Raw genomic sequence first — 21990 nt, 5'->3', positions numbered from 1 at the left:
ATTGCCTCAGAATTTTACATGGGCAATGTTAAAATACAGTATAAAAGAAACTAGGGATTAACATCATAGTCTGTTTTCATGTATCGAATATGTAAAGTTGGAACTGCAAGGTCTCTGCATACAAGTCAATAAAGAGCATCTCAGCGGTAAGAGTCCAGGGCTGGTGCTCACAGCAGTCCACCCCTGAATCCCCAAACATCTAATTACATGGCGTCTGTGAGTACTCAAAATCATCTGTAGTTCATTAGAAGGCTGATCAAGAATATCTCTTGGTTATGGGGATGCCCCAGTATTAATTATTTAAACAGCTGCAGATGTTAACACCTTGTGGTGAAGTACGGTCGTGAATGCAGCCCAAGGGGAAACAGGATTTCCCAATTCCCAAGCTTTATCAGGGTTAAAGTGCATGTTAGTATGGCCTTGTTGGCACCCAAGGGAAGCAATTTGGTCTTACTGATTTAAACCAGCTTTATTTTCCACACCCACAAAATCATCAGTAGGCAGTCAGACCTCTCAGAACAGCTTTCCACTCTTAAACACTGAGGTACACTTACATTTTACACGGGCTTGGGGGCAAATTCAGAGCAAAATTAAACCGTCAAGCTTTTATACTCACATGCCGCAGCTGCACGGTATTTTGAGCCAACAAAAACAAGGTGTGTCACTAAAATACACCAAGAATATAAATACAAAATTACATGTGTCAGTATCATGAAATATTAGGTCACCATGACCTACATTCAAAATTTGTGTGGCTTGATTAAAATATCCAATTTTTGCAAACATATACAACACTATGGATTGCAAAAAGATGGTACTTATACTATTTAAAAACAGGACATCTATTATTAAAAGCACAGAGCACCAAACAATAACAAATAACGTGCTCACAATTCTTTACATAATTCATTCTTATATATAGGGTCCTGCTATCCCCTAGATGTCGCTGCAGCCATTCCAGTTATAGTAATCGAATTCAAAATTAAGAAATCAACACATTACGCTTTGACTAATTAGAAAAATAAAAGCTAATTATGATGAGTATAAATGGTATTGCAATTTATCTTTGGACCACACTCGAAAGTCAACAATAGACCGACATTTATCATCAGAAAAACACAGAAAACGAAAGGCTGAGATTGACAGCTATGAAACGGCGTCCTCCAGTAAAAAAACGTAAAGGGAACGAAAATTATGAACGCTGATGAGATTCTCGATTTGACAGAGGCATTTGTTTGTGCTAATATTCCCCTGGAAAAAATTAATAATCCCAAACTACATGCATTTCTGAACAAACGTAATAAATGCGGAAGCAATTCCTACAGCAATTCAACTTAGAAGGGAATATCTACCCCAAATTGCCGAGTAGCACAAGATGAAATCTGTACAACTAGTAAAGATGTCTGACAGTGTATCTGTAGTTACTGACGAGTCTACAAATGCAAAAGATCAGATGTTTGAATAACATTCTTTGAGGTTTACTGCCAAATTTGACTTGTAATGCCTACATAATAGCCCTTGCCAGCAATATCTGGGCAAATAATTTGCTGTGTTTTTTTAAATATTTTGTTGACAAATTATGTGTTCCTTCTAGTAAACTGAAACATTAAAATGATCTATTTACACATTCTAAGAAATAATATTGAATAAGACGTATTAGTAATAAAGGGATGGATGACTAAATAAATGTCCGTAGCTGCTGCTGCCGCCTAATCAAAGCGAGCTGAGCCTAAAAATAATTGGACATTCTAAATTGGGAGAAAATAATAAAAATAATTGGCGACGACTAAATTTAAAATGCAAGACAACTTGAGAGTCCAGATGAGAGTTAAACACACCCCTGGCTAATTTAAACCTATTGATTGCATTACATGCCACATTGCCAGGATTTAGGCAGCAAAAAATACATTACAAGAATTTGCTTTTCCAGTCGCTTTAAATGAATTCACTGCGCTCAAAGGAAGGAGCCTGAAACTTAATTGTCATTCAATTACAAAGACTAACCAGTTATAGGTGTTAGGAAGCAAAATAATGAAGTTTGAATTGATGCGCCGCAGACCTGGGGAGCTCATTTGTATTCAAACAGGTAACTGATGCAAGCCGTCACACCGTGAGCCGGATTCATAAATATGCAAATGCTTTGATTGGTGTCTGCAGGGACAGCTACAGGTGATGGCACATTGTTGTTGTTGCTTCGGGTAAAAGACAACAGGCTTACTGCAACTGGAGATCAAACAGATGAAGGCAATTCATTTACCAAGGGAATAACAACACTGACTTACTCTGAGCTAGGTGCAGTGGCACAATGTGTGTCCTGTTAAAATGATGAGTGGAGATCAAGGGTTTCTCTTCTAGAGATCCTTAACATAACTCTTAGAAATACAAAATAAGGAACATGTCCCTTAAGGCATAAAGACCAGGGCTTATTCTTGGTTGAAAGTCTAGTGCACCCCAAATCACTGGGTCAGTCAGCTATATTTGAATTTTAAAAAGCCCAATAAAATGCTCATGTGATCAAAGCAGATTTTTTTTTTTTTTCAAACAAGGTTTGTGGATGTATCAATAATGTATGCCTTTTGCCAGATCTCACGTACTGTACATGTTCCATCCATTTAAAAACCAAGGGCACCAAGGTGCCATGAATGCCCCTGCCTGGCAGAGAAACAACTAAAGACTGTTATGTCCTTGCGGAATAGAATTGACTCTGTCATAACAAGTCAGTGCCACAATGCTGCACTAGGCTACACAGCACCATGCACAAGAGGCAATAGAAACATAAAACATAAATGGATTTCAGACAAGATTAGTATAGATGAGCAGGGTAAAAATTGCCAACACAAGATTATAAAAAACAGAATAATGGAACTTAAATCTTTGGTATAGAATGCTTTGTAAGTGTCTTGGCAGGAAAGACGGGATGTACTTCCAATGTTGTTTGCCACTGTTAGTTATATGTTTCCATCCCAGTATTAAAGGGTACATAAGGACCTTTTTATTTTATTGTGTTACATGTTCCCATGTGTTGCTACAACTGTTTACATAAATTGTATTCCCTGCCTCAAGAAGGCTTCCCATGTACCCGCATGGACCTCTCAGAACTACATTTCCCATCATCTTCCTGCTCACATGTGTAACTGAGATGGATTTACCAGTGAGCAAGAGGATGATGGGAAATGTAGTTGAGAGGTCCATGCAATGTAAAAGTTTAAAAAAAGTGGTCAAAATGTAAAAAGAAAAAAATAAGACACAGCTTAAGTAAACATTTGCAGCAACACATGGGAACATGTAACACAAGAAAATAATGTACCCTTTAAGGTTTACTCAGTGATTGAACTCCTCATGTTCTGTGACAAAAATAGTTTTTGAACACAAAGCTTTAACAAATACCCTTTCCCATCCGAGGATTTTGCCTGTTATTCTATTATGACTTTTATAACATGACGTACAAATATTCTATTCTTTTTTTTGAAGAATGCTAATAGAACTTAACATTAATTGAACTGAAAATTTCAAACAGAATGATGCCTCTCCCAACATTAAACTCATGTGGATATTGTTTTCTTCTGTCAGATGAATGAGATCTGTTTATTTTTCTTAAGAAAAGGAAATGAGTGCATATTGAGACTCCTGCATCTGTCTCTTTTCAAATCTGCAGGCCAAAAATGTTCAATTTCACATCCTTATGAAAACTAAACTTGAGGAGCAGTCCAATTTCCAGACATCCCTGAGGGATGCAAATGACAGGAAGTGGTGGGATCTGGATTTGATTCCTGGGAAAGGAAGAATAAAATGCTTGGAATTCTCCAGTCTGGGGGCAGTAGACAAGGTGCGATAGATTAAAGTGATGTGTGGAGGAAAAAGACTGGAAATGTTTGGAAAACTAAGACTTTTGCTTGGGGAGAGTGGGGGTTAATGAAGAACAGAGCTAAGCAATTTGGGAATACAATGCCGAAAAAGGAGACTTAAATAAACAGAGCCAATGCACTTTTAAAAGTCTTAAAGTGCCAGACTAAACATAGTATAAGATTTCTCCCAGATGAATTTCTCTTCTCCTATTCTGATAAAAGTATTAAAAATATACATTTTCCCACTCAGTTAGGTTTCCTGTAAAGAAATTCCCTTGGTATATGTTGGCAGCTCAGCATGATTAATCGCTACTTTTTTTTCAGGTATAGCCGAGAATCAAAAGCCACATACTAAAAACGTTCCCAAGTTTGCAAAAAGCTAACGGTTTCTACAGGCCTGCCTGTCTCTGGAGTAATTTCCCTTCCTCTGAGTGGTCAATAACAATATGGAATGTATAATGGAGTTTTCTTACAGATGGCTTTGAAGAGCAATGCGCAGATTAGAATCAGAAGTGACAGATGGCACTTAAGGCTGAGATATCTCCGGGAAATGGACAAAGAAGATTGAACACTCACATTGCATCATGCTTGGGTATCTGAAAATAAATTATTGGGGCAAAACCAAAGTAGGGAAGAAATGCCACCTGCACATTTGCGTGTGTATTTTATTGATAGGTTCCAAGAAGACGATAATAGGAATCCCAGAAATAGCTGGAATCACTTAACTGCACCCCATCACTCTGGATGCTCTTACCCATAGATTGGTAGAAGAACCACATATCAATTTCAGCTATCACCTATTACCATTAATTATACATTTTGTATAGATTTCATTTTTTTTTAAACATCTCTGGTGGTTAAAAGCTATAGGTCAATAGTGGTGGTCCAAACTGGAGGAGAGGTTTTATAGTGTTTAGACTTTTCAAATGGTAGACAATGTATTAGAAATGAAAACTTCAGGGGAGGGGAACAATGAAAATAAAAATGCATTGTAATATATCTATTCAAACTAGTGTGAAGCAATAAGTATGCATATACACAGTAGATACATTCAGTGACATGAAGAGGGGCCAATTTTATATAATATAATGTATGGTAAAAATGTAATTTTTGGTAGGAAAGAATGAAATTCAGTATGAATTTATAAAATAAACAACAAATGAGTAACGCACAACCAGACAGAGACAGATAAAGAGAAAGCGTGAAGAATACCTTAAGTTAGTCTGCCTTTCAGCTCACTTGATCCAAATCATGTATGATGATGTTTAAGTGAATCCTTTCTCCTGCAGATAATTTTTCATTAAGTTGACAAGAAGGTCCCCAGTAAGGGCCATCTATATTCACAGTGGGAGGGTGCATATTTAATAATCTACCCTTTTAATTTCAAATACATAGGGTAAAATCATGATTTCATGCACAATGCACAAAACAGACCACAAACGACATTTCTTTTCCCGCCCCCCAGTTTAGCTTGTTAAAGATTCGAACAAGGTTGATACATGGGGGGGGGGGAACAGGGGAGAGCAAGTTAATGCATCATACACTTTAAACTACAAAGAAAGAAAGAAAGAAAGAAAGAAAGAAAGAAAGAAAGAAAGAAAGAAAGAAAGAAAGAAAAATATTTTCACAGGGAAGATCTTAACAGTTCTGGGCCTTGACAAATCAATATTGGCTGGGCAGAGGGATGTCACAAAGCAGTTTTCCCAAAATCATATATATATATATATAGATAGATATATATATATAAAACTAGAGTATTAAACTCCCCATGCCATATATTGCCAGCCTGTCAAAATGCCAACTGCACTGTTTCTTTAGTTACATTTCATCTGGACAATCAAGATTCCAACCCTGAGGAATTTAAAATTGCTCTCTATCCACCACCCTGTTCTGAAGTCACTGTACATTTGATGCAAGTGGTGATTAGGCACCAATTTCTTGTACAGTTTTGCTCGTGGCAACTTCTGCAACATGATGTTTCTGAAACAGAAAAAATCCAAAGTGATAAATGCAGATCAGGGAGACTGGTGGTCTACAGGGTCTCTCAGTCTGTGTGATTCATATTCTGTTAATACATAATGTCTTCTAATTTGGACAGTACTGTGTTGGATTAGAAATGACAAGGCTGTGAGTTTGACAGTCACTAATGTGTATTAATGCAGGGACACCTTCCAGCAAGTACATAGACTGACAGGAGTGACAGTGATCCGAAAGCAGATTAATAACGTGACAAAGAGGACACCCCCAATGTCCTTCTGACCGATGTGTATGTTAAAACTGTTATTATCAACCTTTCCAGTTGGTGTTAAACTTTTGCATCACATTTTTGGGGATTTAGCCATTGTGTGTCTTGGTTCCATATAGATCAGTGTAGAAGATCATTTATCTGCCTATATGTAGACACAGTGTGGAGTAGTGGTTAGGGTTCAGTCCCCAGTGGGGGACACTGCTGCTGTACCTTTGAGTGGGTTCAATCCCCGGTAAAGGACACTGCTGTTGTACCCTTGAGCAAGGTACTTTACCTAGATTGCTCCAGTAAAAAAAAACAACTGTTTAAATGGGTAATTGTATGTAAAAATAATGTGATATCTGAATAATGTATAATGTGATATCTTGTAACAATTGTAAGTCGCCCTGGATAAGGGCGTCTGCTAAGAAATAAATAATAATTTAGGGAATGTGCATAGCTAATAGAGACATTGGTCAGCACTAATCAAAGTTGAAGGCAGGATTTCAAATGCCAAGAAAACACCATAGCTGATATGTCTGAACTTTTTTTGATTTTATATATCAAATTTTTATATTCCTAGATTGCTCCAGTAAAAACCCAACTGTATAAATGGGTAATTGTATGTAAAAAAAAAAAAATGTAATTGTATGTAAAAATAATGTGATATCTTGTAACAATTGTAAGTCGTCCTGGATAAGGGCGTCTGCTAAGAAATAAATAATAATAGTAAAAATAATAAGAATAGACACAAATTGTCAAAAAGGTGCTGTCGGCTTTAAACTGCAAGTTCACAAAACTATTACCTCTGATATAATTATCTGCAGTTGGCTGCACTCATGTGATTCTTCCATGCGATTTACAATTCTAAACGTACCCATCGTTAAGAAGGTAGATGAAATGGGGATGGTTACATTTTGACAATAGAAGATTGTTTCATTGCCTTATAATTATCTTTAAATGAGTTTGAGGTCAGACTCAGGATTATTAATGTTGCTGCCTGCATGCAATTCAGTGCAATTATCTCTAAATCTGCCAGCAAACTCTAACACTCTCATCACTGAGGATTAAGAAATACAATTGTGCTTCCTTTCATATAGTACAGGCTCTTGTCACTGTGATAGGTTGCTTGAAACTATAAAAATCTGTTAACTATTTCTAGGATACTACATTTTACTTTAAGTCTTGCCAAATATCCAAATATTAGTCTGCACATAAGTAAAGTCACTATTTACTATGTTCACATTACATACTGCATAATATGTTATTGTGTATGCAGTAAACATCTAGAGCAGTTTCGTGAATATATAATGCAAGTTTGTGAGTAGGACCCACAATATAAAAAAATCAACAAAGTAACTAACTAGATGTATTTTTTATTGATAAGACGGCAGTATAAGACCACCCAATTACAGTAGACATTTGCTTTCAGTTCATACTGTCACACATTGATACTGATTTTACAACAGGACAATCAATACTAAATTGATTATAAAAAGTCGCTTGAATGAGTCAGAGTTTAGATTAAAAATGGACCCATGAACCTTGCTAAACTCTCACTATCCCGAGAAAAATAATTGAAAAATTATTCAATTTTCCAACCCTACAAAGAAGTGCAGGATACACTTTAAGACTGAGATTGTGTGTCTCACAAAATCTATCTTGTTAAAATATGTTCAGTGTTCAATACACCCCACTTCTTTTGTAGAGCAAGGACTGGCAGTCCTCAATGCCACCCAGCTCCTTCAGAAATCTAATCAGCTGAAAGACAAAGAAATGCGATTTGAGCAAACCTGCTGTATCTGTGCGACAGCTCTGACAAACATCAATCAGCCATCTCATCCATTCTGAGACTGCAGGTTTTGATGCAGGGCTACTCTTTGCTCTCTATTTAATAGATTCATTGAGTTGTTGCTAAGAAGAAATTAGATTATTCTACTATTCTTGACTAGTCTTTTTTTCTTCTTCTTTTTTCTAAAGAACGTTTATCATTTCAGAAGGATGTGGCAGCCTGAAAGGATTGCTTCTTTTTCAATACCTAAGCATCTTTTTGAGCCTCAGAAGAGGTTGCATTCTAAGTAATGAGTTTTTACTTTTCCTTTATTCTCCTTATTGTAGGCATGTTTCACTCAGTTAAATTAGAAATTACCAAACCAAGGTGTGTGAGGGTGTGTGGGTGTATATCTATTTGTAGAAAATTATGTGTGTGAATGAGGGAGGGGGGTTTGGGGGTGATTGTGTAGCAAATAATTCCTAAGGCCCCTTCTTTCCTGACTCCTTTCTCTGATGTATTTATATTATGAACACTTCATTCCACAGGCAATGCTTATGAATAAACTCTTGAATATGTATTTGGTGGATGATGAGTTTCAGTTTCTATTGTCAAGCGCTACTCCCCAGAAAGAGGTCACAGACCTTTAGGCTCTCTGATTCACTCTCCACCCTTTTGGATAAAATCAGTCCACTTTATGTCCTTGACAGCGGTTTATTTTGAAGGAGACACTGTAAGGGCAGTATATCCTGTGGGGGAACAGGTTATCAAGGGTGATATACAAACCACTTCCAACACCTTTGTACTATTTATGCTTTTGTTTCATGCTTTTGGATGCCAGCTTTTCTAATCTTCCACTCTAGCACAAAGTGCATGCTTAAAATCCCACAAAAAAACATTCTGATTGTTTTCAAGGGCTCCTGAGATTTGTGTACAGTATATTAAACAGTATTATTTTCTTTAATGCTCCTATTGGCCTTATACCATTTTGTCTCAATGTGTAAATAAAAGCTGCACCATCTAGAATGTACATATTGAGTTAAGAAGTGTATTACACACTTTAAAAAAAAATAATAAATTAATATCACACAGTTTATGCTACTGTATGCATCTGTGAAAATATGTTGTTTTCCATTGTTAAAGATATCTACTTTTAATGAACTGGATTCTAACTCAATCTACCTCTGTTTAGCTGCTTGAACTTCGCAGTATTCAATTTCTAAAGTCAATATAATGCAGGGACTTCAGCAGTAATTTATTTGCGAAGTATGTTAAGCCCAGGCGGAATTTTTTTAAAGCATAAGAAATCATTAATAAGACCTAAGTCATTTTGTGCAAGATCTCAGTACTTATGTGGGAAATTCATTGAGTTATAACATCTAATAGTTTATGACATGGTGTTGGTAGCTAATTAGTAGCGCATACTTCTCTGTGGTCCAGAACTCAACCAGCAAAGTTGTCGTCATTATTTCTTTATACCATTATACCACAGTAGGAGTACTAATTCCAATACAGTGGATGTGGATGCTACAATTACCATGCCTTGTCTAATTCATTGTAAAGTCTTTAATTAGTACCTGTATAAATAGAATTTTGAAAGGACATTTACACCAGATAAAAAAATGTCAGTGGATCTAACCTGTATCAATATGTTCAAATAAACAATCAATAGTGATTTGTCAGTATATATTTAGAGATACTGAATGGCTTGTGTAAAGGATACTATTGCAAAGAATTAGCCTGCACCTCAGCAGTGAACAGTGCTGGCCATTAATGGACACAATGGTTATAAATCAGATTCTGCTAGAGGACTCTTCATCAACGCAAGCACCTCTAACCCCTATCAGCTTTATCATCTCAGAGAGGAAATGGGATGCTCCCTTCTGCTTGGCTGCACCAGTAATGACTAAATCTGTAATATTAAGCTTTATAAGTATTTCTGCCCGTTTTACCTACAACTCTATCTGAGATGATTAGTTCCAGTGTGCTCGATCCACTGTGAAATGAGATGCTCACTTTCAAACTCAACCCCTCCTGTTCCTAATCTCTCTCCTGCAGGTCTCAAAGCCCCCAATGAATTAGTGTTCAACAGTACAAGTGAATCTATATTTGATATATAAAATCAAAAAAAGTTCAGACATATCAGCTATGGTGTTTTCTTGGCATTTGAAGTCCTGCCTTCAACTTTGATTAGTGCTGACCAATGTCTCTATTAGCTAATCAAACCCAAGAAAAATATCAGAACCAAACCACTCATTGCCTAGCTTGGAACAAACTAGGCCCCAGTGGTGGAGGTCTGTTGCTCAAGCCAAAGTAATTTCCATTGTGCCACACATCCCTAAAATGTGTTGAAGAAACACACGGGATAATGGAGCCAGTGCCTTGGAAAAACAGTCCCATGCAGAATTCATTATTTGCATGAAGATAGTCCCTTTTTGAAACCAAACATCAATTAAGTTAATAACTAAAAATATTGTTACCCTACAGCTATCAATCTACCTGGAAAACACTTAGCAGAGCTCTAATAATTGGATTCTCTTCTGCTGAAAATGTCAGGCAACTGTCATTTATATTTGGGTGACAAAAGGTCAAAACCCAAATAGGGAACAGATGTACCTGCTGTTCAAGATAATGAGACACCCTTAAAGTAAAAATAAGTGAATTACATGAGGTTTACCTTTTCTATGCACAACCAGTCAATGTTTTCATCCTGCTGTTCAGGAAATGCATTGACTGCACAAATTTGGAAATGTTTTGTAAAATAACCAAACCACTCTACTGTTTGCACCTGAAAGCTCACCCAACAAAATGAGGGACTGTCTTTGTAATGATTCACTAAGAAAGATTAAAAAGTCAACATACTTGTATGCCAAATAAACTTTGTTTGCAGAATACTTGACTGGTGATATCTTGGAACCCAATTGTTCTTCCAACGCAAAGGAAACCATTTTTATTCTAATACATAGATTTTGTGGGCTGCCATAGGCCAGCCATAATCTGTTATTGCTTTCATGAAACCATGTGATATTAATTTTGACTTTAAACTGTTCAAGTTGTTTTAGCTATAGGAGCCATGATGGCTGCAATATAAATGGTTTATGTCCTAGCTTTTGTCAAGTGCCTTTCCCCTACAGCTCCAGTATATAATTGAAAAGCCATTGCAGAATAAAATAAGATGACTGGTTGTGTTTGCTGCATGTCAACAACCGAGTGGGGAAAATTGTCCTTGTTACACTTGTATTTTAGAAAAGTGTTCTATTGAACCCTTAAGCTTACAATGTGGGGAGATGAAACCAGCTATCACTTCCTACTGTGTGTGATTCCAATAGGCTACCCATGGTCAATTAAACAGGAAGTTTATGACTTGATCGTAAAATGTGTCACAGACACAGTTTAGAAAAAAAAGGTCAGGCCGGTGGTCATTGCAAATCTGTTGCATAATCTCTGGTGAAGATACGCAATTTCATTTACAGCTTTTACAGCTGCTCTGCTTCTTTTTTTTTTTCACCAGGCCTCTGAGCCGGTGATTTGCTTTCAAGATGGAAAGTCATGATTTATGACTACGTCTGCCTTGGCATTGTTGCCACGTGTTATGTAAATTCTTCCTGTAAGGCAGAATACTGCCACGGAAGCACTGAAAAGTAAATTAGTTCTTTGGAATGAGTGTCTACTTCGTTTGCTGACTGGGTTACAGGACGAAGATGAAACCAAAGAAAGCTTACACACAATACACAACTATAATAAACCGAAGATATCAATCAGTCCATTATTAGCTGAGACACGGGCACATATATCTACAATAATCTCAGAACATAGATCTCGAGACTTCCATCACAAGAGTGGATTAAACAAGTCAAAAAATAAAAAGACATATACTAATAGTGTGTTGGTAGTATACTTATGATACACCTTATATGTTACTTTTTCTTAGGGTAGTTATCACTATTTTTAAGGCTTTTTAAGAGTTCACCTATATAAGAATCAAATATTTCACAGCTTTTTCAAAACTCTAAGATGTATTTGTTTCTCAAGACGTCCACAGTTTCCACGGCAACCTGCCATGACCCAACAAGAGATGGAGCACATGTACTTGTCGGCACTTTCTATGAACACAAATCTTGCAACAAGCATATGATACATTCCAAATGTTTAATATGTTTTAGCCTCTGTTTCATCATGTGTTTACTGACATCAGGCTTCATTCCTGCTATAGTTAAAATGCCCACAGCAGTGTATCAGCTTTGTCATTAGAGAATTGCATGTCCAGTGTGTTGTGTTCACTCTGTCCCACCCTAACATGGGTACCCTACAAAGTGAAATGATCCACTACAAATGTACAAAACCAGTATTCAATACATATAGTACTACACTACACTGACATACATATTACGAGAATTGAAACTCCGTCATTTTATTCAATTTTCTTTATTAGAAAGTTTCAGAATGATTTGGATTTCTACAGTCACACAATTGTTTTTTGGGGGATGGTAAGGATATCTGCTTCAGAGTCAAAGTGGTTACTGCCATGAAATGTTGTGTTTTCATTCACTCACAGTACAGATAAAATGTTTCCTTTCAGTTTTTGGACTTCCAAAGATAAGAGCTAGATTTCTGCCAGCAATACATTATTATTTATGCCATTAGCCCTGGTTGTAGCACAGTATCAAGAACATTAACTCAATATGTTTATATTAAACATAACAATGCTAAGATAAAACATAAAAGATGTAAAATTAGAAAGTAATTTCATCTCCCAAATATGTCTCATTTAGTTTTTTTCAATGTATATAGAATTTTTATAGACGCGGGATCCATGACATGTAGGTACATTTAGGGCAGCATTACATTGAAAATTGGCAATAAAATGCACCCAGCATTTACGGGGAAAGTAGTTAAGAACCAAAAACCGAAAGACATTTTTTTTTTTTTTTTACGGACAAGGCTATTATGAAAGTGTTGGAGAGATTTAAACTTGCACTGTGTAAAGCATAATGCACGCTGTGAGTTGTCCACTTATCATTTTAACAGCCGCAGTGTACTGAAGTGGAGATGGGAGCTTCCATTTTGATGGTAATAGTCTAAAGTGGAGAAACTGTCAGAGATTTTCGCATGATACATCTAGTAGTGATGGGAAGAGGACATTTCTTTTTAATGTGAAAAAACAGGGAGACATTTTTTTATGTTAACGGATAATTTAGGGACCATATGGAAATATACTTGTTTTTACATGTCAGCCAGCAAAAGCAGAGCTTGTTTGTCCCTTGGGGGTCTTTAAGAGGTCTGACAAAGTGGGCAGTCTGAAACTGCTCAGCAGGGAAACTGCTAGCTTGAAATGTGTGTTCCCATGTTTATGACACCTTCTTAACTGTCCTGCTGATGAATGCACTCTAGGTCTCTAAGGAGGCTATGCCTATGCAGAATGCATGCAACACTCTCAGCTTTTCTTTTTGTGACACAGAGTAGGCAACACATTTGCGATTTCCTGACTGTCCTCTAAATTCATAAATAGTGCTTCAACCTAGTCATGGTGACTAGTAATATATTTAGAGCCATTGCTTCCATTAGAAATTTCAAAGTCGACATTTCTAAATGTAGAATTGGCGCTCACTATTTTCAAATAAATGCACACTCAAATTGTTTTAATTTAAACAGAATTACAATTTAAAAGCTATTAAAGTGCTTACATTTCATGCTTCCAGATACAGTTTATTCAATATAGTGCAATGATTAAGTGTCACACACTAGAAAACTTTCACAATGAATTTAGACCAAACCTGGTATTTATCAAATTTAGGTTTCATAGCTAATCTATAACACTTTATGATCCTTCAGAAAACAAAAGAAAGAGCTGGGCTGCATCAACTTGGATTCAACTGTTGCAACTGATATAAATTACTTCAATGGGAAAAGTTAGCCATATATTACCAGTATAATACAATATTATCACATTGCATTTCTTAGTCCCATTAGATACGTTGTTTACTTACATAATGGTACATTTAAAAACACCAAAAGATCCCAGCCATGCCAACAGCAATGTAAAAGCCAGCCAGCATGTTAAGGATGATTGCATTTCAAACTAACAAAACCACTCTGAACAATCAGCAAGGCACATCACAAGGCATTTCTATTAGGTGCCTTATTTCAATGTAAATGGGCCTACTGAGGCAAAGATACGTTGACTAGCTGCACCAAACAAACCAGGCCACAATAGTTTGGGGGTAAAATCATAACAAGTTTATCTGTCATTGGTCATTACGGCCAATTTCCTCTGAATAACATAAGCTTAAATGGTCAGCCGTGGGGACGGAGAGTGGGGCTGAATCCCCCATTGTGGCTGCCTGATAAAGAGATTAGGGTCTGAAAAGAGGGGGGGCAGAATCTCACAGCATCCAACATTAGTGACTGAAAGGCCCATTGTAGCTTCATCACACATCCTGCTTTCCCTAAGCACTTGACAACCAAAACAGTGAACAACAGAATTCTTGTGTTGAACAAAATGCTCCTTGTCTGGCCATAGGTTTATCTGCTTCATTTACAAATGTATGCCTTTGTACTCAAATAATTCCCCATTAGCCTAAAGTATTAGAAGCAAAACTAAATAAATAATTCACATATCTGATGGTTTTATACAAAATGCTCCTTTTCTAATTCACATGCATGTGAATAAAGAAAATTGTGATGTGAAGCGATCATTTGGTTTGATGTGTTGAACAAAACGTCCAAAGTCCATACCTTCATAGGATTTATTTTTTCCCCCACACGCCTATTCTGCAGATATGAAAGGAAGGAAATAGATGAGAAAGCTACCAGATGTTTCCGTGCAATTCCACAGGGCAGTTTTATTTCTCATTTTGCTTTGTGTGCTTACAATCAGTTTTTTTTTTCATTTAATGGCTGAGTCATAATTAACTTGACATTAAAAGCGGATCCTGGAAATATAAAACCTACTTTTACCAATTGCTTTGTAGTGGATAGGATCTCTTGGACAAACCTGTGGATGGACTTTTGGACAAACCTGTTGATTAAAAACAATTTAACATTCAACATTAATTCAGCTCCAATTTGCCAGGCTACCATTTAAGAAATATGCAGAAATCTTAAAATGCACTAGGACGGTATTAGTGATTCAACTAAATAATAGGGCCACAATAACCTAAGCAGTTTTCCAATGGCATTTAATAAAATATATCCATCCTCATAATGGCTGCAGCATTCACATTATCTATTTTTATTATTTATTTCTCAGCAGACGCCCTTATCCAGGGCGACTTACAATTGTTACAACACATGACATTATTATTTTTTTTTTTTTTACATACAATTACCCATTTATACAGTTGGGTTTTTTCACTGGAGCAATCTAGGTAAAGTACCTTGCTCAAGGGTACAGCAGCAGTGTCCCCTACCAGGGATTGAACCCACGACCCTCCGGTCAAGAGTCCAGAGCCCTAACCACTACTCCACACTGCTGCCTATTCAGGCAATGTGCTGAAATTGGAGAAACTATAAATAACAGTAAACTAGTTGCAGGAGAATTATTTTACCTCAGTATAGTATTTGATAATCTGGACATGTTTTAGATCCATGCTGGTAATGCACAGCGACCTGATGATAGCATTTTTTGCCATTGTTGCATTCCTCATGAGGCACTGACTCATGAGGCATCTTCCCTGTGTCCCTGTATATATTCTATTATCACTTCCAACAAGTCTGTCTGGAGGATCTTATCAATCAGCTCAGCTAGCTCTCTTTTGTATTAAACTGGGACAACAATCACACACTTTCAAAAATTCAGACCTGGTCTGTTAAGTCTGCACTGAACAGCTGCAAGCAGAGCAGTACAATGGTTAGAACCGACACAGTCAGAGCAGGCTGTTTAAAGAGCAGGGAAGAGGGTTATGAATTCTGACTGATGTGCAGAAGGGTTATCTAAGTAGAGATTGACGGAAAGGTTCAGCATCGTTCAGTACAGCTCTTGGCATTTAGATTCTACCTATGAAGTGGGCAGCGGCTCCTCGCTCTGACCCCTTCTTCATTACAAGCCTGCGACTCTGCCAGTATATTAAATATTGAAAGGGTACGACTTCAAGTTTCAGGGAAAAGCTGTGAACAACACACAGATATACATGTTCAGGACTATAAGAGGGATTTTCTACCAAGGCCATTCTATCCTTTTTTCTACAGTTCTACTGTAGCACACACTCTTTTAGGATGTCTGTGTGATTTATACAGGCTGCAGTATCCTCAGGTTTTAATATTCTAAATAGTATACTATGGTGCTTTGCTAGGGTAGTATACAAGAGGCCATTATATGAACATGTAAACCAACAGTACTGTCCTTATTTTATGTTTTAATTAACACAGAATGAACAACAAACAACACACAATAGTGTTTTTTTTAAACATCAAAAAAATAGTGAACAAAAAAGTGCTCAGAGACAAAAGATGAAGCTACTCAATAGTTATATAGGTTTATATAGAGGTAAGTTAGCACTGCAACTCTTTTCTTGGCGATTCACGGTTGATACACATGCTTTCCATTTTCATGTCTTACAAGTTCTTCCAGGACGGTTTTGGTTCATTATCCTAATCCTTTCTCAACTGTCTGTTAAGGCGAATTGAAATGTCTTGGAAAATATATTAAGTGCAGAACTTCATGGCAAACATGTGCTGGTTTTGTAATATAAAACTGCAAACCCTGCCAGACACAGATAATTCTCAGTGGACGAAGATACCAATGACTTTCTCTAGACAGCTTTGCCAAATGGCCACAGAACCTTGACTGGCATTGATCACTCTAGCAGAAGTTGTTCTATGCCAGTGAGCCCTCCATCCAGTCTGATTTTTTTAGCAAATACTGCCAATGGGGCTAAGTAATGTGGTGGTTGAGTTATTAGTCCAAATTAGGGTCTTGTAGCCCCCATCTGCTAGCAGTTTTCTAACACACACTCAAATATTGAATAAAAACATTAACAGCTGGGTTATTTCTGGGGACCCAAGATGAGGTACCATACTGAACGCCGTATCTACACAAATTCATAATCAAAAAGGTGACAGCTACCATTATTTTGAATCTGGTATTACTGTACATTGAGTTTTGTTTTTTTGTTTTTTTTAATAGGAAGCATCCAGCAGATGGCGTCGGTGTGTATACTCATGATTCTTTCTGGGCTGCTAGCTATTTAGGCCACGTTACTGGTCATGTTTATAAATACATGTACCTAGCTACTTTGAGAAATACAAAATAGCATACCTTGAAAATAACAGTGAGATCTCACTGCAAGATATTTTGGTAATATTTTATAATTGACAGTACCACTAATTTAAAATATAATTAAATAACACATTAAATAACATGATTTACTATACAATTAAGCTCATGTGAAGTGAACATCAATTCTTGACAAATTCCAAACTTAATTGATTTATAATATTAGGCCCTTTAAAGTAATTAATTATGAACAAGCCCTTACTATTTTGGAGTATACCTCTAGAATTTTGTTCTTATGCAAATATACCACCATATGCCACCAGATAATGAATAAGCACTGTACACTTCACACTTTGATTGCAGTCTATAAGCAATTGTAATTTTAAAAAAAATGCTGGAGCCAAAAGTAGCCCAATTTGATTGATTCTAACGAATCTGTTACACTTGAAGTTTTGGGGGAAAGAGCTACAATCAGAGTGATTGAGAAAGAGCATAGTTAATGGAGCACGATATTGCAAATCAGTTACTCCTGCCTACATTATAAAGCTGAAGATAAGGGCTTTATAGTGTCAATCACAGCTACACTTTATTACAGAGAAAAAACGGAAGCTGTGTTTTTTTATCAACCAGGTTCCAGTTCTAGAAACCCATGTTAATGTACATGTAGTCTCAATGTTTCTAGGTTGCTGTAGCTATAATGCTATCAATATTTTCCATGTAATTACAATGATTTATAACACGCTGACGTTGTACACAATGTTTCCTTAACAGCATAAATACAGGGCTGTATTTTTTTTTACTTCAGATGCCACACAATGAAATTGTAGATGCATATATTGTAATTTAAAGGGGAATGGAGAGAACTAAGATGGACCCCATCTTTCTCTTGACATCTTATCAATACAGCTGTGTGAAGTTACTTATGGTAAAGGGCCCTTTACTCTTGGTAAAGTGTGTTGGAGAAATCAAATAAAATACTAATGTAAAGAGGATCCTTTGGGGTATTCTACAAATGAAAACTTGAATAAGCCATTTTGTCTGTTAATGAAAATGTGTATATTTTAAATCTTTAGATATAAAAACATATTTATTTATTTAAGAATACTGTTTCTCAATAACTTTAATAATAATTACATTGTTGTTTCTTCAATGAAATACTGAAATACTGAAAGTCAGTCAATGAACTGAGTCACTAACTGTAAGAAACTGTTTCCCAACAGTTGGCACTATTTAATTGGAACATGCAAGTCCCAATTCACTTGAGTACCATCCAGCTGTGAGTGCACTACTCTGATGGTAACTCAATGGTATCCTGAACTCAATTAATTATTAATTAGCAAGTGTGAAACACCAAACCAATTATTCAATTATTAAATATTGCATATATTAACAGTTCTAGAACTGTGTTGAATGTCTCAATAAAGTTGCTGAGGAAGTCATATTTAGAAGCTTTGGGTGTGGTTACAAAATAACAATTTTAAGAATAGGATTTTAACATCGCTCTTTTTTAATGACTTGATCCCTGTACTTGGGAATTGTTGTAATGTATTTGATCTTTCTCGCTCTGTCTGTTGAAAGATAACATCGTCGTGTTTGGCAACCTATTTCCAGTAGGGCCTAGCTAAGACTAATTTGACTGATTCCATCAGACTGCTTCACACTAATCTTTTCTCGTGCATTGGTCCTAGCTGTGCAGAAAGAAAGAGATTTGGCAGCTGTAAACACCCGGGTTGGCTCCTCTGTGAGAGCTCATTCCTGATCGAAGGAGTGCTGATTTTGTGTGCATACTAGGCCATTTTAAATGGATCTCATACACGCAGGGAAAAAGTGTAAAATGCAACACTATAAAGGTAGTCATTCCAGCCATTACAGTATGGTATGCCTCAAAAATATGTATATGCATAAGTATGAGGCCATAAATCTAATCCGCATTGAAGCATAGTCTGTTGAAAAAGAAAGTAATGATCTGCCAGATCCCTGAGTTAATTGATTTAATATAAAAAGTACACATTTTATTGCTTTATATAAAAAATATACTTCTGGTACAAACAGAATATTGAATGATTGTTCGTGGTATGCAGTTTTTATTTGCCTTAGGAGGATGTCCTTACATTAATAACTTTAAGTAACAGTGTTTGCATTAATGGTGAACACATTTATCAAAGTTTTTGTTGTTTGACACTTTTTTAAAAGCTTATATAAAGATAGCAGCATCTTATCTAAAATGTAATCCTTGTGTATTTTCTCATGAACTGGAACCCAGGCATAATATCTAAATATGTTATAAACATGGGTGAAGAGGTCATAGCTTTCCATCTGGTACTCATCCATTCAACCTGCTCATTTATATTTCATAAACTAGGGAATTGTGCACACTCAACAGATTAGGTTAAAAAGGAAATGGTGTAAACAAACAAACAAACAAAAACAGTTGTGTTGGCTTCTAAACATGATATTCTCTCTCCCTACCTGAATCAGTGGTATTTAGTTCTAATACATACTGAACGGTGAGAGTTTTCATGTCCTCATCTGGTACCATCAGTGACCTGTTCTATGGAAATGTCTATAAAATGCACACCATAAATCAGTTCAAATACATTGAAACAGCCGTGGACTATGCCCTGAGGTTATATTGCACAGGATATATGTTTTGTAGATCTGAACCACAGAGTGATGCTGTGCATAGACCCTGATGGAAGGCAGAACACAGTGGATACCCTCTAACATCAACAAACTGCCATCTTTTTAATCAATCTGACAAGAATCTGAATATTCTACATTTATATAATATCAATGTTTTACTTGTTTCTACTTAGATGAATAAATAAATATTATATCGATAGCACAGATGCTCATTCTGATATATAATCTTAACCTGTGTAAAAAATGAATTTCAGGTTATTTAAAGGGGGTAGCTATTCCAGTGACTTTTCATTCAACGAAAAACAAATAAACACTTACGAAAGACATATTTCGGTGGAACAACAAATTAACAGGAATCTTTAAGTTATGTATTTTAACATACTTATATAGGCTGATGTGGCAATGAGACATACCCAGCAGAAAACTGGAGCGGCATTTCTTTGTTTCTTTTAAAACCTTCCCCTCCTGTACTCCAAGGTGGTAATGTGACTGGAGGTAACAGAAGCCAGTGACTAGAGAGATGCTAATCCAGACAAACTGCCAGAGCATTAGCCTGAGCCACCATTAGATTGAATTCTGCGTCCTCAGGGACGACGGGCAACACTGGTGGTAGCGCTCCATCTTTTTTGAGTGCCCCTTTGAGCCTGTCTGAGCAAAAAGCGGGTCCCTTCATTGAAGAGCAATACCACCCTCTAGTGAAGTGAAACGAAACATACAGGGGGATTTTTTTTCTTAATACCAAATAAAAATATTGTCAGTTTAATAATGTGACAAATACCACTAAATACAAAACTGAATACCAGTGCCAACCAGGTAGGGAACAGTTTTATTTAATTCCCCAGTGTCCCAGTTATGTGCAAAATGGCACAAGAAAATTGGCCTTTTGTAAAAGTATTATTATTATTATTATTATTATTATTATTATTATTATTACAGGTGTTCACTTGTTGCGTTCTTTAAGTCAAGTGAACCAAACCATCTTCTATCACATAATTCGAAATCAAAGCCGAGATCACTGAGAAATATAAAAATGAGAAACACTGATATGAAATACTGTGATTGTGATTTATTTTTATTATTATTATTATTATTATTTTTTTACCCAGTCTTTGAGAACCTTTAAACTGTTGCCTAAGGTGAGGCTACCCGTCGTTCCATTTACATTTAAGGGTAAGCCGAAAATGTGTTATTATTATTATTATTATTATTATTATTATTATTATTATTATTATTATTATTATTATTAGTATTATTAGTATTATTATTATTATTAGTCCCAATTAATAAAACCAAATATAGATTTGGAAGAAATACAAATAATGTGTAATCTGTAAGGTCGGTAAAAATATTAAATTGTCTTTATAAATGCTTTATAAACTGTGTGGTCCTGTTAGAGTCAGATTGGCTAAATTTGTAAACGCCAGAAGCAACGAGGAGGGACTAGGGGATGAATGATGTTGAATCTTGTTCAGAACGGCGCTCCATCCACTACCCATGTTAAACTGAAACAGCAACTTGCTCACTGAAATTTGTATTCACGCAGCGATCGCACTAGCTTAACACAGAATTGGTTATTCATGGGTGTTTATATTAAAATACAGTAGATTACTCCATGTTAATGTTTTAGCACTTGTATGCAAGCACTGTATACAGAATATTAGATTAGGAACAGGTACTGTATTGGTATGCGTATGTTCATAAGAAATGTCCTTTGATTTGAGACGAGATAAAATGAACATTTCATCAATTCTCAGTTATGGCTATATGGAAATTAAGGAATAGTGTACACTACAGTTTATATAGATGGTTTAGTAATGGAATCGGCGGGGATCATTGTGTATTGTCAAATACAGCCTGTTTTATTATTATTATTATTATTATTATTATTATTATTATTATTATTATTATTATTATTATTATTGTAGGTTACTGTCCGATCCTTTCATTTTTAATTTGGCTGTATGATGTAAAAAACTACAGTAATTATGAAATGTAATTTACCTGATACAACACTTGTAACTATCCTTCTGATATAACCCCTGCATAAATCTGAGGCATTCAGTCACAGCCTGTCAAAACCAGTTGTGTCAGTTACGTTTATTGTTTGCATTTGGGTTCAGCAATTCTAAAAACAAACAAACAAAAAACTCCTAAATTCCAGAATAGCTCCTGCCATCGGTCCTGCCATAGATCTAACTAAGCTACGGACGCCGATCATGTAGGCTAGTACAGTAGCCTATTGCCAAATGGAAAAATGCGACATAACAATTTCTCCAGAAAAGTGTTTAAA

At 36.1% G+C, this 21990-nt stretch overlaps 1 protein-coding gene across 1 annotated transcript in view; it reads right to left on the bottom strand.

The window, feature by feature from the left end:
- The window catches only part of LOC117425684 (cadherin-11-like), a 46453-nt gene that overhangs the window by 23162 nt on the left and 1301 nt on the right, over positions 1 to 21990 (bottom strand).

The sequence above is a fragment of the Acipenser ruthenus genome, chromosome 20 (assembly GCF_902713425.1).
Source record: "Acipenser ruthenus chromosome 20, fAciRut3.2 maternal haplotype, whole genome shotgun sequence".
Lineage (NCBI taxonomy): Eukaryota > Metazoa > Chordata > Actinopteri > Acipenseriformes > Acipenseridae > Acipenser > Acipenser ruthenus.
Note: the sequence above shows the minus strand (reverse complement) of the source record. Positions and strands in the feature narration are given on the sequence as shown.